This window comes from Trichechus manatus, unplaced genomic scaffold (genome assembly GCF_000243295.1).
Source record: "Trichechus manatus latirostris isolate Lorelei unplaced genomic scaffold, TriManLat1.0 scaffold00023, whole genome shotgun sequence".
Classification (NCBI taxonomy): Eukaryota; Metazoa; Chordata; class Mammalia; order Sirenia; family Trichechidae; genus Trichechus; species Trichechus manatus.
Genome location: NW_004443959.1, coordinates 6634222 through 6647763, shown reverse-complemented (window position 1 = coordinate 6647763; position 13542 = coordinate 6634222).

Genomic DNA, 13542 nt, shown 5'->3' with positions numbered 1-13542 from the left:
AACTTGGCTGGTGGGTAAACTTGCCCCCAAAAGCACCAGAGTGCAACCTCTCATTTCGACTTTTTAAACTGCTTTCTGTTGGTTCCTTTTCTGGCAGTCCGCATTACATTAGGACCTTTGGATGGGCCAGAGACGAATGGAATCTCATTCAAGCTGAGTTTGGTTCCAGGGTTTTTAGGCCATGGAAGCCTCACAATGCTCAGAGGCTTTTCTCCTCTTTCTCAAAGTCAATCTGTCTTTACAGCTTCCAGGCCTGAGAGCACTTTCCACGTTGGTGGTGCCAGCAGAGTACTCACACAGCATCATCCACAGAAGATGGTGCAGATGTTTCGGCATCTCTGATGACTCCCTGTTTATATTCCTCTCCTTAATAGTTCCTCTAAGCTGCAGACTCAAATGTTTATTTCTTTCTCCTCTTAGAAGTCTAATAGGCATCAAATTTATTGGAAATGAAACTAGACATCCCTCTAGCCCCCTCCCTCAATCTTTGCAATCTCTATCTCATTCCCTCTTTCCACTCCCACTCATTTAGTGGCACCACCACCCATCCAGCTGCTCGAGGCAAAAACCAAGTATCATCTTTGAGTCTTTTTCCACATCCTTATCCACCAGAAGGATCTATTAATTTTACTTACAAAAGATATCCTGGATCCACCCATAGCTTGCATTTCCATGGCAAATATCAAACTATCATTATCTCTAGCCTTTATTATTGAATTTATATGGACACTCATATACCTGCTTCCACTTTTGCCCTAAAACAGTTCATTCTCCACACAGCAGCCAGAGAGTTCTTTAATCAAGTTAGATTGGGTCCTACTTCTAACTCTTTATCTGCATCTCATTGCCCTCAGGACAAAAACAAATTTCTATACTACAGCCTACAAGGCTTTACGCGATCTAGTCCCAACCTGCATTGCTAACTTCCACTTTGCTCTACTCTTCCCTAAACTCCTTGTCCTCTAGCCTCACTACCCCAGAGTCTTTGTGTTAGTTTTCTCTCTGACTGGAATACTCTTTCCCTGGCTCCCTCCATGTCTAATTCCTCACATCACCTAGGTCTCAGCTTCAACGCCATCTCCTCAGAGAGGTCTTCCATGGCAACCATCTCCCCACTCATACTCTGTAACATCACTTTGCTTTATCAATATTTAAATTATATTGTTCAGTTTTTACTTGATTACTACCAGTCTCCCCAAATAAGAAACATAAACTCTTTGAGGGCAGGAACATTATCTTTCTTGTTCACCACTAAGCCCAGCTCCAAGGGTAATGCTGGCACATAATATGTGCTTGAAAACTATTTGCAGAAGCAATAAATTAACTGGTTGTGGAGACATTTTTTCCATTGACAGAAAGTGGTACTTTTATCCAGTGCACTAAAGATCACAGTAGCATCTGTCAGCAGCCTTAGCAAAGACAGCAATGATGGCATTTTTGACAGGCATCTGTAACGTCTCCAATTTCCATGGAATCAGACGTCCAGCTCCAATGGCATCTGAAACAGGAGAGAAGAATGGAGACATTAATAAAACAACAGATGCCACATGAACATTCCATGAGAGCTGGGACCGCTTCTGTTTTGTTCACCATTGTATTTCCATTTGCTGACAGAGCATATACCACATAGTAGGTACACAATAATTAGTTGTTGAATAAATATACGCTGTTTCTCCTGTGGACTTCCTGGAATACTTAAGAGAAACTTTGAAAAGGGCTTGAAATTTCTAATACAGCAGGTGGAAATTGAGCCAGAAAATACAGCAGGTCCTCAACATGGTAATAGGTCAATCCTGTGAACTTTCTCAAACCTCTTAAATTCATGAATAAGAAAATGATAGATTACTGACTTTATCCTAAATCATATTTCAGTCAAAAAGTGGCACATATTTTCTGTGCATATGCTTATACCACAAATCTTTAAGATTATATTAATGCTACATGTTCAAATTGAGAGCCATTTTTTCACACAGAAGCATGCTATTTACAGTGATGGATGGAGAATCTCAAAGCCCCACTGACATGTGACATGTGGCCCACCCATGACTCTGGTGACTTGAACCTATACAAGTACCTCAGTAGGGTCATAAGTCCAGATGATGCCTCAGCAGAGTGAAAATGAATATGTATTATGGATCTTTGGATGGGAATAGTGGAGATCTTGGATGTTAAATCATGAACCCATGTCTGTAATTGTTATCGTGGGTCTAGTTTTAGCTCCAGAATAACGTGCCTCTGAGAAACATGGGTTCAATTTTGGGGCTCCTCCAAGCATCAGCACACGAGGTGGGGCACTTGGCTTATCCTTGGGTGATGAATGTCTGGCGTCGCAGCCTGGATGGCACTGTCCATAGACTGGTGTACGGGGATGGATGAACATGCTCATGGATCACTGCTGGTTTGAGAGATACCAGAGGTGCAGAGACACTTCCCAGTAACAATTTTTAGTGGTTCATTTTTTAAATGCTTTTATTTTTTTTCCCCTACTGATGATCTTCCTGGGCTTAAATATTCACTGTTCATTTCCTTTTTGGAACTAGGGTTTTAGAACCCTTTCTATTTCTGACCAGGGCTTTGTTTCTGCCCTTCCTACACGAAGTGAGTTGAGTGAAGATTTAAACATGGCTTTTTGGTTTACAGTTATTGCTTTGTAACTTTTGTTTTGGATCCTTTGGAGGAAGTTCTCCTCTCTCTAACCAGCCCTGACAGCTCTGTGTGCCGTGACTCTAATGATGAGTCAGGCTGAGAAGGCAAGTGGCATTTACATCTCATCAACTTTGGAAACTTGTGCCTGGGATCTCCTGCCGAGAAATCTAGGTTGGTATTCAAAGTCAGTGACTGTCTCATTCTCCAGGATCACTGATTAGGAACGGGCTGTTCCCCAAAGACCATTACCATTTCTATGGCAGGCTTTGAATAGAACTAATACATTTTAGAAATGCAAATGGTTTTAATTTGAGCGAAGTGAGTGACAGGCTAAGCTATAGTCCTACTTTTCACCATTGATTCCTGACGCATTCTTTTAAGCAGATATTTTGGGCAAAAAAGAACCCTAGTGGCACAGTGGTTAAAGCCCTCTTCTGCTAGCCGAAAGGTGGGCTTTTTGAACCCCCCAGCCTCTCCGAGGAAGAAAGATGTGGTAGTCTGCTTCTGTAAAGATTTACAGCCTTGGAAACCTTCTGGGACAGTTCTACTCTGTCCTACAGGGTCACTGTGAGTCCGAATTGACTTGATGGCAGTGGGATTTGGACAAAAGGATGATGCCAGTTTCACATAATGATGATAAGGAACCAAGTTGCTTGCTTTGACACTGCTAATGCCCCATTCAAAACTTTCCTCCCAGTATAGCATGAGAAGTGACCCAGAACACAAGTGATCAATGTGAGTTGCGTACTCTATGCACTTTCTGATTGTAGGATCAGTCTACCCCCAATATAATTTTTTTTACATAAGAGAGGAAATTTTTAAAAGCCAACATCAATATAATCTTTTTATGAAATACAAAGCACTTTCATATACATAATTTTATTTTGTCAGACCCCTCGTTTCTCCAAAAATATATAAACAAACAACCAAAAAAGGAATAACGCACGAAAGATGATTTAAAGATGAACACAACTTTTGACCTCAGATACACCTCCTGGCTCTGCCTATTCTAAGTAGGCCCATTGAGGGAGACCCTGCTTTGATTTCTTGTCGGAGGCCCTAGTAGTGGGGGATTCCAGCAGGGAGAGAGAAATATCAGGCTGACTGAGGTCTTCTTTATGCCTGTCAAAACACTCCAATCAAGTGAGCATTTATCCTTCCTATATACAGGGTTTAAGGAACCCCGTTGGCACAGTGGTTAAGCACTCTGCTGCTAACTGAAAGAAAGGTCGGCAGTTCCATGGGAGAAGGATGTGGCAATTTGCTCCTGTAAAGATTTACAACCTTGCAAAACTATGGGGCGGTTCTACCCTGTCCTATAGGATAGCTATGAGTTGGAATTGACTTGATGGCACCGGGTTTGGGTTGGTATATAGGGCCTTCCAAACATTACATTTCCTAGTAAAATTTGAATTATCAAAGCACCTGGTAAAGGTTCAAATAATGATGAATGTATTTAAACAATCACTATATATTTTCTGAGAGCCTTGAATCTGAAGCTTTGAAGGTTGTTGGTGCTATGATTCTAAGTTCCATTATCATTCTATAATGTTACTTATGCACAGTATTAATTTATCTTGTTGTTGTTGTTGAGTTGGTTCCGACTCAAAGAAACCCTATAGGACAAAGTAGAACTGCCCCATAGGGTTTCTAAGGAGCAGCTGGTGGATTTGAACTGCCAACCTTTTGCTGAGCTCTTAACCACTACACCACCAGGGCTCCAATTTATATTAGCATAATATTAAAATAATCAGTAATTCATACATATTGTCAATATCAATGCTTACTTTGGTTTCCTAGTGCTGTTATAACACAAATACCACAAGCGGGTGGCTTTAAAGAACAGAAATTTATATTCTCATGGTTCTGGAGGCTAAAAGTCCAAATCAAGGTCTTGGCAGCATTAATTCCTTCCTTGTTTGTTCTTCACGGTCTTCGTATTGCATTTATCTTCTCCAGTATGTGCTTGTCTCTGTGTCTAAGCTGCTCTTTTTATAACTCGGAAGTGACTACATTGAAGACATACCTTACACTGTTATGGTCTTAGTAACATAAAATTATGAAAATTGATTACATTACATTTCATCCACAGATATAAGGCTTAGGATTCCAACACGTATTTTCAAGGGACACAATTCAATCTATAACAATTCTGTTAACGACAGCTAACATTTGTATGGCATTTTAAAGTTTATCAAACACTTCTCTATCTATTGTCTTATTTGAGCCATATAACTATGTTGTGAAGTGGGATTAGATTCTCACTTTCCAGATGAGGATATAAACTATGTTGATTTGCCGGTGCACATTCAGTGAGTAAGGTGTGGAGGTAAGATGGGAATCCGGGTCTCTCTTTAAATCCTTTACCTTTTCTACTTGAACTTGAATAATGAGACTATTTTATTTCCTGAGAACTAGAGGCCAGTGTGGCCTCTCTGGAGATTTTGAGGGAAATGATGGCAAAAATTAAAAAATCTCTTTTAATCAATTAATAAAGCAAGAAACTAAACAGAAAAAAAAAATGCAATCGTCTAAAGGAGTTGTAGTGTTACTCAGAAACTTATACTCTTCCGCCAGCCCCCCTCAACTTCCTCCAGCATGCCCCCAGTGATTTCTCTCTCTCACACGCTTCTCATTCCTGGGTTTGATCTTAACATACATTTTCATATTGATTTTAGAATCCAACTAACAAGTCATGGGATAAACGTATTTGGAAATGAATTTAAGCTTTCTAACGGTTTATTCATTGACTACGCAAAGGCATTTGACTGTGTGGATCATAACAAATTATGGATAACATTTTGAAGAATGGGAATTTCAAAACACTTAATTGTGCTCATGAGGAACCTGTATATAGGCCAAGCTGCAGTCGTTTGAACAGAACAAGGGGATACTGCATGGTTTAAAGTTAGGAAAGGTGTGCATCAGGGTTGTACCATTTCACCATACTTATTCAATCTGTATGCTGAGCAAAGAATCCAAGAAGCTGGACTATATGAAGAAAAATGGGGCATCAGGATTGGAGGAAGACTCATTAACAACCTGTGATATGCAGATGACACAACTTTGCTTGTTGAAAGTGAAGAAGACATGAAGCTCTTACTGATAAAGGTCAAAGACCACAGACTTCATTACGGATTACACCTCAACATAAAGAAAACAAAAATCCTCACAACTGGACCAATAAGCAACCTCATGATAAACAGTGAAAAGACTGAAGTTGTTAAGGATTTCATTTTACTTGGATCCACAATCAACACCCATGGAAGCAGCAGTCAAGAAATCAAATGATGCATTGCATCGGGCAAATCTATAGCAAAAGACCTCCTTAAGTGTTCAAAAGCAAATATGTCACTTTAAGGACAAAGGTGAGCTTGACCCAAGCCACGGTGTTTTCAATTATCTCATATGCATGTGAAAGCTGGACAATGAATAAGGAAGACCTAAGAAGAATTGATGCCTTTGAATTACGGTGTTGGTGAAGAATACTGAATATACCATGGACTGCCAGAAGAACGAACAAATCTGTCTTGGAAGAAGTACAGCTAGAATGCTTCTTTGAAGCAAGGATGGCTAGACTTCATCTCACATACTTTGGACATGTTATCAGGAGGGACCAGTCCCTGGAGAAGGACATTATGCTTGGTAAAGTAGAGGGTCATTGAAAAAGAGGAAGACCCTCAAAGAGATGGATTGACACAGTGGCTGCAACAATGGGCTTAAGCATAACAATGATTTTGAGGATGGTGCAGGACTGGGCAGTGTTTCGTTCTGTTGTACGTATAGGTGGCTATGAGTCGGAACCTACCTGACGGCACCTAACAACAACAGTTTATACTTGTATCGGTTTCAAACCAAACATCAGAACAAATCTGATATATGAAATCCTTACATGATCCTAAACAACTTGATGGGTTGCTAATAAGGAATCAAATATCCTCACATTGACATGAACACATTTTGCTAAATATGGACAGAATTATAATTGGCATATACCCCAAAGAATAAGGAATAGCACGTGGAATCTATTTATTTCCCAAGTCGAAATATCTTTACTATTTATCTTATTATTAAAGTATACATATTAATGATAAAAATTGCATAATACAGAGATAGATAAAACTAAAATGAAAGCTTTCGTTGATGATCTATTTCCCCTGAGAAAACTGCTGTTAACAGTTTGGTCAAAATATATGTGTATATATGTATATAGCTTTTTAGACTTTTTGATAAGTACATAAACACACATATGTGAATACTTATATTATTTTCAGTAGAAGTGGATCACACACACTAGTCTGTGATCTAATTTTTAAATTTAACAATCTATCAGGAAGATCTTTCCATGTCTATTAATATATCTGTCTATATACCCATATAAGGAGCCCTGGTGGCACAATGGTTAAGCGTTTGGCTACTAACTGAAAGGTTCGTGGTTTAGACTCACCCAGTGGCTCCACAGGAGAGAGACCTGGTGATCTGCTTCCATAAAGATATCAGCCTAGGTCACATGGAGTCTCTTTGAGTTGGAATTAACAACATCTATATACTGTTAGATTTATATCTACATCTTCATATTCATATCCACTCCTTTATATGTGTGTGTCTATGTCTATATTTTATCTTTTTATCACATATATTACATTGCCTAGATATGCCATCATTTAACTAATTCCTTATTGAAATACATTTTGGATGCTCCCAGTTTTTCACTATTAAAAATAATGATGTAGTGAATATTCTTCATATACATATTTGAGCGTTTGTTCAGTTTCTCCTTGAGGCAAAATTTCCCCTAAATGAAATTGCTAGAGCATTTCAGATTCTGGTACACATTGCCAATTGTCCTCCAGTGTGTGATTTCTTTTCTCTATACCCTCATAATGATACTGAGTATTATCAATCTTTGAATCTTCTGTTGCAGACTTTTTAACTTAATGTAATTCTGCTCAAGCTATAATATTTTCCACTTCAGAAGATAATACAATTAAAAGTGTAAAGTCAGCCGAGGAGATACATCTAAATATAATGTCAACTAGCGTGATGCAGAGTGAGTTTGAGATGGTCAATGATGAATCATAGAATGCTCATACAGACATGCACAGATGAGAAGCTCTGAAAATCTTTTGTCTGATTAAACAATGGCAGCAGCAGGAAAATCGAAAAGACTCCCAGCAGCATGTGGCCAGACAAGATGTGATATTCAACGTGATTTCATAAAACAAACAGGAAGATGCCTAGCTGTTTAGAATTTTGGATCACACACACAAAGAAGAAAAGGAACTCCATGCTTGTACAATTCTTCCACTCTCTTCATCTGGCCCTAATTAACCAATGCATGGTACAGGTGTATACCTCCTCATCAGTTCTGTCTGTCCATCCATCCACTATTCTATTGGTCCATAAATCTACACATCCATCTATTTATTATTGAATAAACACTTTGGCAGTGTCTTCTGAAAGTGGATTCTTGTGCCAGGTGTTCTCTGGGCTTTGTGTCTCTCCATCTCTCAGCTCTGCATGTCTCTGGTTTTATTCTATAAACAGGCAGGTCAGATGACCATCAGGGCCTTTGGATTCACATCCTGTCATCTCAAAATAAACTGTTTGCCTTCCAGTCAGTTCCAACTCATAGTGACCCTACAGGACAGAGTAGAACTGAGCCATAGGGTTTCCAAAGAGCAGCTGGTGGATTCAAACTGCCAACCTTTTGGTTAGCAGCCTAGCTTTTAACCACTGGGCCACCAGTGCTCCTTAATATACTAACCAAAAAATAAAAAAAAGCTTATTTCTCCCAACCTTCATATATCATTCTCAGGGAAAGAACTGATTGGCTTTCCTTCTAACATGTCCCTATCGTGGAATAATGATGCCCATGGAATTCTTTGGAGCATTTTCATTGGCTCACCTGGGTTATATGCCTGACCCTGAGCTGAGAAGACTTGAACCATGATTGACAGCTCCACCTGAACCCCACATACTTCCTCAGAGGAAACAGAAAAAGTGTGTTGGTAACCGTATTAGATATAATTAGAGATGTAAGAGGAAGATGGTGCTAAAAATAAAACTACCCTGACTTCTCATAGGTGGTACAGGGTGAATACTATGGAAGTCCTAGGGTTGAGAGGACTTATGGGCATTTATCAAGTGGAGAAAGGGAGCAACAGAATTTAAGACAGAAGAAAAGTGTGATGTGTTTGGGAAAAGTTGAGCAATTTTGTCAGGCTGGAGAATACAATTTGTGGGTAGGAGAGAAAGTCAGGAGCTGGACGATAAAAAGTCTTGCAGTCAAGAATTTGAATTTTATTGCCTTGGGAATTTTAAGCATAAGGGTGATAAGAGAGAGACATCTTGTAGAAAGTTAACAGTGGTAAGAGCATAGACTGGGGAGTGGGAATTTGGAATGGGTAGGTGATCAGGCTGATGGAAGGGGATGTTACCAAGCTGTTGCAACTGTCCAGGTGAGAGATGAACGAGGTATGAACCAGTTCAATGTCAATGACCGGGAGGGGTAGGTAAGAGGCAGTATTGGAATTTAGGTGGGAGGATCAGCACATGACTGATGTAGGGAGATAGGGAGTAATTAAGTAATCAAGAAGAAGAAAAAACAAAACAAACAAACAAAAACAGAACCTTTTGTGGAGAAAAGTAAAAAAAATTTTCCTCCTCCTTGAAGAATTTCAAAGTCAGGTCTGCCTGGTTCCGAGCTCAGCACTCTTTCCTCTGTGCTAGGATCCTTTCATAATATGACACCAGCTGATTTTTATAAATTTATTTTCCATTAAAGATATCATTTTATTGATAATATTAAGCAGAAATGAAATAAGAGAATACTCTCTCTCTCTCTCTGTATATATATACCAGTGGCTAACTTATTACTTCATTTTCAGATGCTGAAATTATACCACTCATTCCATAGGAAAGAAAGTAAAATAACCAAGAAAATGTACTTATAGGAATGACTGAAACAGTAACTAATATTCTTAATCAAGGAGGATGGACTAATTTTTAATTTAAAAAAAGTGATTTAATAGCTAATATTTCACACCTATTATCTTTCAGATACTATAAGCTTGGCATATATTGTAGCTAATCCTTAGTGTAAAACTTTAAGCTGGCGTTACTTCTTGCAAGGTATTGGTTTAAAAAAAACAAAGCTCATAGAATTTAAGCAATTTGCCTCCAATCATGAAGCTGGTAAATGGCGAAACAGGACTTAAAATAAAACTCCAAAGTCTGCCTCAGTGTGGAGGGGGGGGAGTTGTCCGTCAGCCTAGCTCCCTTACAGCCCCCTTGCCCCACACGCCCACCTAGTAGCAAGCTCAAGACAAAAGCAAACTGAGAAGTTGAATGCTGCTGAGTTGGCAGCAGTCTCAGAAGGTCAGCACTGTGGGCCCGGATGGTTGTGTTGTTTCTTGTTTTCTTCGACTAAGAAATAGTCACCATCCCATCATCCGTGACTTGAAATGACCACAATGGAAAATAAAATAGATCAGTTTTTCAAAAATCACCCAGCTGGTAAAGATGGTAAATTTGAACAGGGCAAGTTGTGTGTGTGTGTGTATCTAAATACATTTTATTCTCAGATTGCCTTGTTATAGACAAAAGGGTTGAAACATGGATATAAAAAAAATTACTTCTTTGCAAAATAAATTATTTACCTCTTTTTCTATTTCTTTTTCCTCCTGATAAGCTTCCTTCACCCCTGTTAAAATAATTTTTTTCTGAGTAGTGTTTTTGTTCTTTATGCTATTGCTATTCCTGCAAATTATTTGGCTGTATAAGAGATTGGAAGCATTGTCTGGACTCTCACAGTTTAATAGTTGGAAAGGATAAAATTATTCTTCTCATCTATCATTCATGGTTTGCTGCTGTGAGTTCACAAAGCCAGGAGCTTTCAGAAAGGGGAAAATAAGATTGGAGAAGCACGAAGAGAAAGAACACTAGCGTTCTGAAAGAGTGTTCCAATATCCTGCTGCCTATTCATGTGACATAGGCACAATCATTCTTCTCGTGGGTAAGAAGCAGAAAATGAATCCATAATTTTATTTTGAAAATTCTATCTTACCTAATTTAGGGGAGAACACATAGCAGATTGACATATCTGCTCTTGTTTGCAATGGAAGGCCTTTACGTTGAGAAAGAAAAGAAAAAAATCCGAAGAAGATTACTGGTTGGAGCATCTCAGAAAGCCTGGCACAATCATATCTGGTATACGGGACTAAACATACTGACTCTGTCTCCCAAGTGTGATTCAGATCAAAGGAGGTGTCAGTAAAGATTATGTGTGGGAGATTATAAATGGCTGTATACACAGAGCAGATTAGCTGCATGTGATACTGACACTGCATTGTTAGCCTTTTGACAAAGCCACTGGGCAGGGTGTATGGCTTCTTGAAGAGTCAATGCCGATATTCCGTGGTACCATAAGCATCTGGAAAATGACCGCTTCCAAATACCTCAGACTCCCAAAGCTACAGGATCTCATTACCCAGATGCAGTATGTCAATGCTCAGCTTGATCAATACTCTGAACCTGAGCTTTACCGTCCTCGACTCCCTTATGTTTTCACCTTTTGTTTGTCTGAACTGGAATCTATTTTTGGATTTACCTTATTTGAACTAGGTGACCTAGATGCCAAACTAAACCAGTCAGTTTTTAATTTGTTCTATGTTTAGACTAGGCTCAGACTCTGAAAGTCCCTCAGCTTATGCCCCCATGCCTTGCCCATAGCTGTGAAGAAACTATACCCTGTCATTGGCTCTCTGCTCCCTTTAATCTCAGTTGCATCAGTAGAGAGGTAAGACCCAACACTCATAAATCCCCCACATAAACAAGAGCCTCTGTCTTTGTGGTTTTCATAGTTTTTCTATCCATATCTTTTTCTCCATGTCTTGACTTCCTTCAGATTTGTTCTCATGATGCATTTTCTCATACTAGGTCTTATCTTCAGGGCTGATGTTTGGCACTGACTCTGGCTAGAATGTCTTACCCTTATTCACCATTCTTATTAACTATGATTGGGTTTTCCTCATCTCTGCTGGGAAACCACCTTTCCAGTTCAGCTGAGCTTCCAGGATCCCATAGCTTGACACTTCCTCCAAGGGTAATGCTAGCAATGGAGCTCAAAAAGAACCTTGTTTCTGCTCTTTGTCTTCTGTTCTCTGTGCACTCATATGCACAGCATCCAGCAGAACTGGAAACATGGTGTGCGAGTACAAGTTAGACAAAAATCATGTGTGAATGAGAAATCGTTTTATTATGTTTTGTCCCTGCTGGAGTCCATCCAACCCACAAGAGAAGTTTGCTCAGTTCAAGTAAACAAATCTTTGTTGATTATCTGATACTAGAATTGACTTAATATTGGCACTATTATTGCAATATGCTTTTACATTTAGCTATTTATATCTGGTAATTTTTTTTTTCTCATTCTTTGAGTCCCAGCTGTAATAGCACCTTTTCTGTTATGTAATCCTCGGTTTGTCCTTCTCTGCTAGAATTAATTGTTCCTTCTGCTTTTCTAGTTACTTTATTTATATCTCTCTTTAGTACTTATTTTATTCTGTTTTATGCTATCATAACCTGTATACACGTCAATCACTGGACTGAGTTCACCATCTGTAAAATGGAGATAATAATCGTATCTACCATTGCTATTACTATTTAGATATAAAAAACATTTTATTCATGTCTGTATGCATCATACTGTCCTGTGTTATCCACAGTTCTTTATATTAAATAACTATGTGCTGAAATAAATTTATTAACAGTATCCATTATCTAAAAATGCCAAAAGGTTTAAAAGCTCTTTTGTAATTATTTTCTGTTTTGTTCATTTCAGTTGAAGTTAATTTTATTATAACGATTTCATGGATAAGCAAATTGAGGAAGTTGTGTTGTTCTTTCTTATGTCTCTAGCATACAACATAATAAAAAAAAAGTAGATAAAGGTACGCTGAATAAATGTAAAAATATATCTTGCTTCACTAGCGTGGGTTGCAAAATGAGGGCACATTTGTTTTAATATAAAAATTAAATGACTCTGAGCTTCCATCCTGTCTGCCATGAGTATCTTTCCCCTGGCCCAGAGTACCACTACCCTGTCTACGCTTCATGATAATTCTATCCCATGCATCCCAGACATACTTGTTCAATCCCACGGACTCTGTCTTGGCTCATTTGCCTCCAAGAGAGAATGTGGAAAAAAACCCCTTTAATCCTTCAAGCATCCCCATTATCTTTTAACAGTTTGCTGTGGTCTGATAGTCCAACACAGTCTTTGTCTACTGCCAGGATATAGTTGACTGCCTAGACACACACCTTCACACAAATCCAGTAGACCAGTAGCCTGGGCCACCACCTAAACACTGAGTACTTTAATAGTGGAGGCACAGGCCATCCTCAATGGTTCAGCAGAGGGTTCAGGGGAGGAAGACCACATTCCTGCTTCCTGATGACTTGCTGAGCTACAGCTGCTCCTGCCTGCGCCTGGATTCTCAGAGTCTCTGCTTTTTAGCTACACGGCTTTTCCATTTCACACTTTCACACATGACCATGGTCCTGAGGGCACACACACAATGCAAATGTGGCTGAATGAGGAGATGTTCTAGCCTTTTTACACACAACCATTCCCATAATCTCTTTGTACAGGCAGAGAATGGGCAAGTCTTTTGCTGTTTAACTCTAAAGCCCGTTCCATTTCCTGGTGCAGGATTATTGACACATCTTTTGGGGAGGAGACCCCATCTTGTCAAAAATGAACAAATAAAAGCAACCTATCAGAGTAATTAAAGAATTGCCTAATAATCTATCACTAAAATCATAACATCATGGGCACATTCATTCTGTTATGGATTCCAGTGTTCCAAAAATAAGCCTGCTGTATAAATTTGTAAG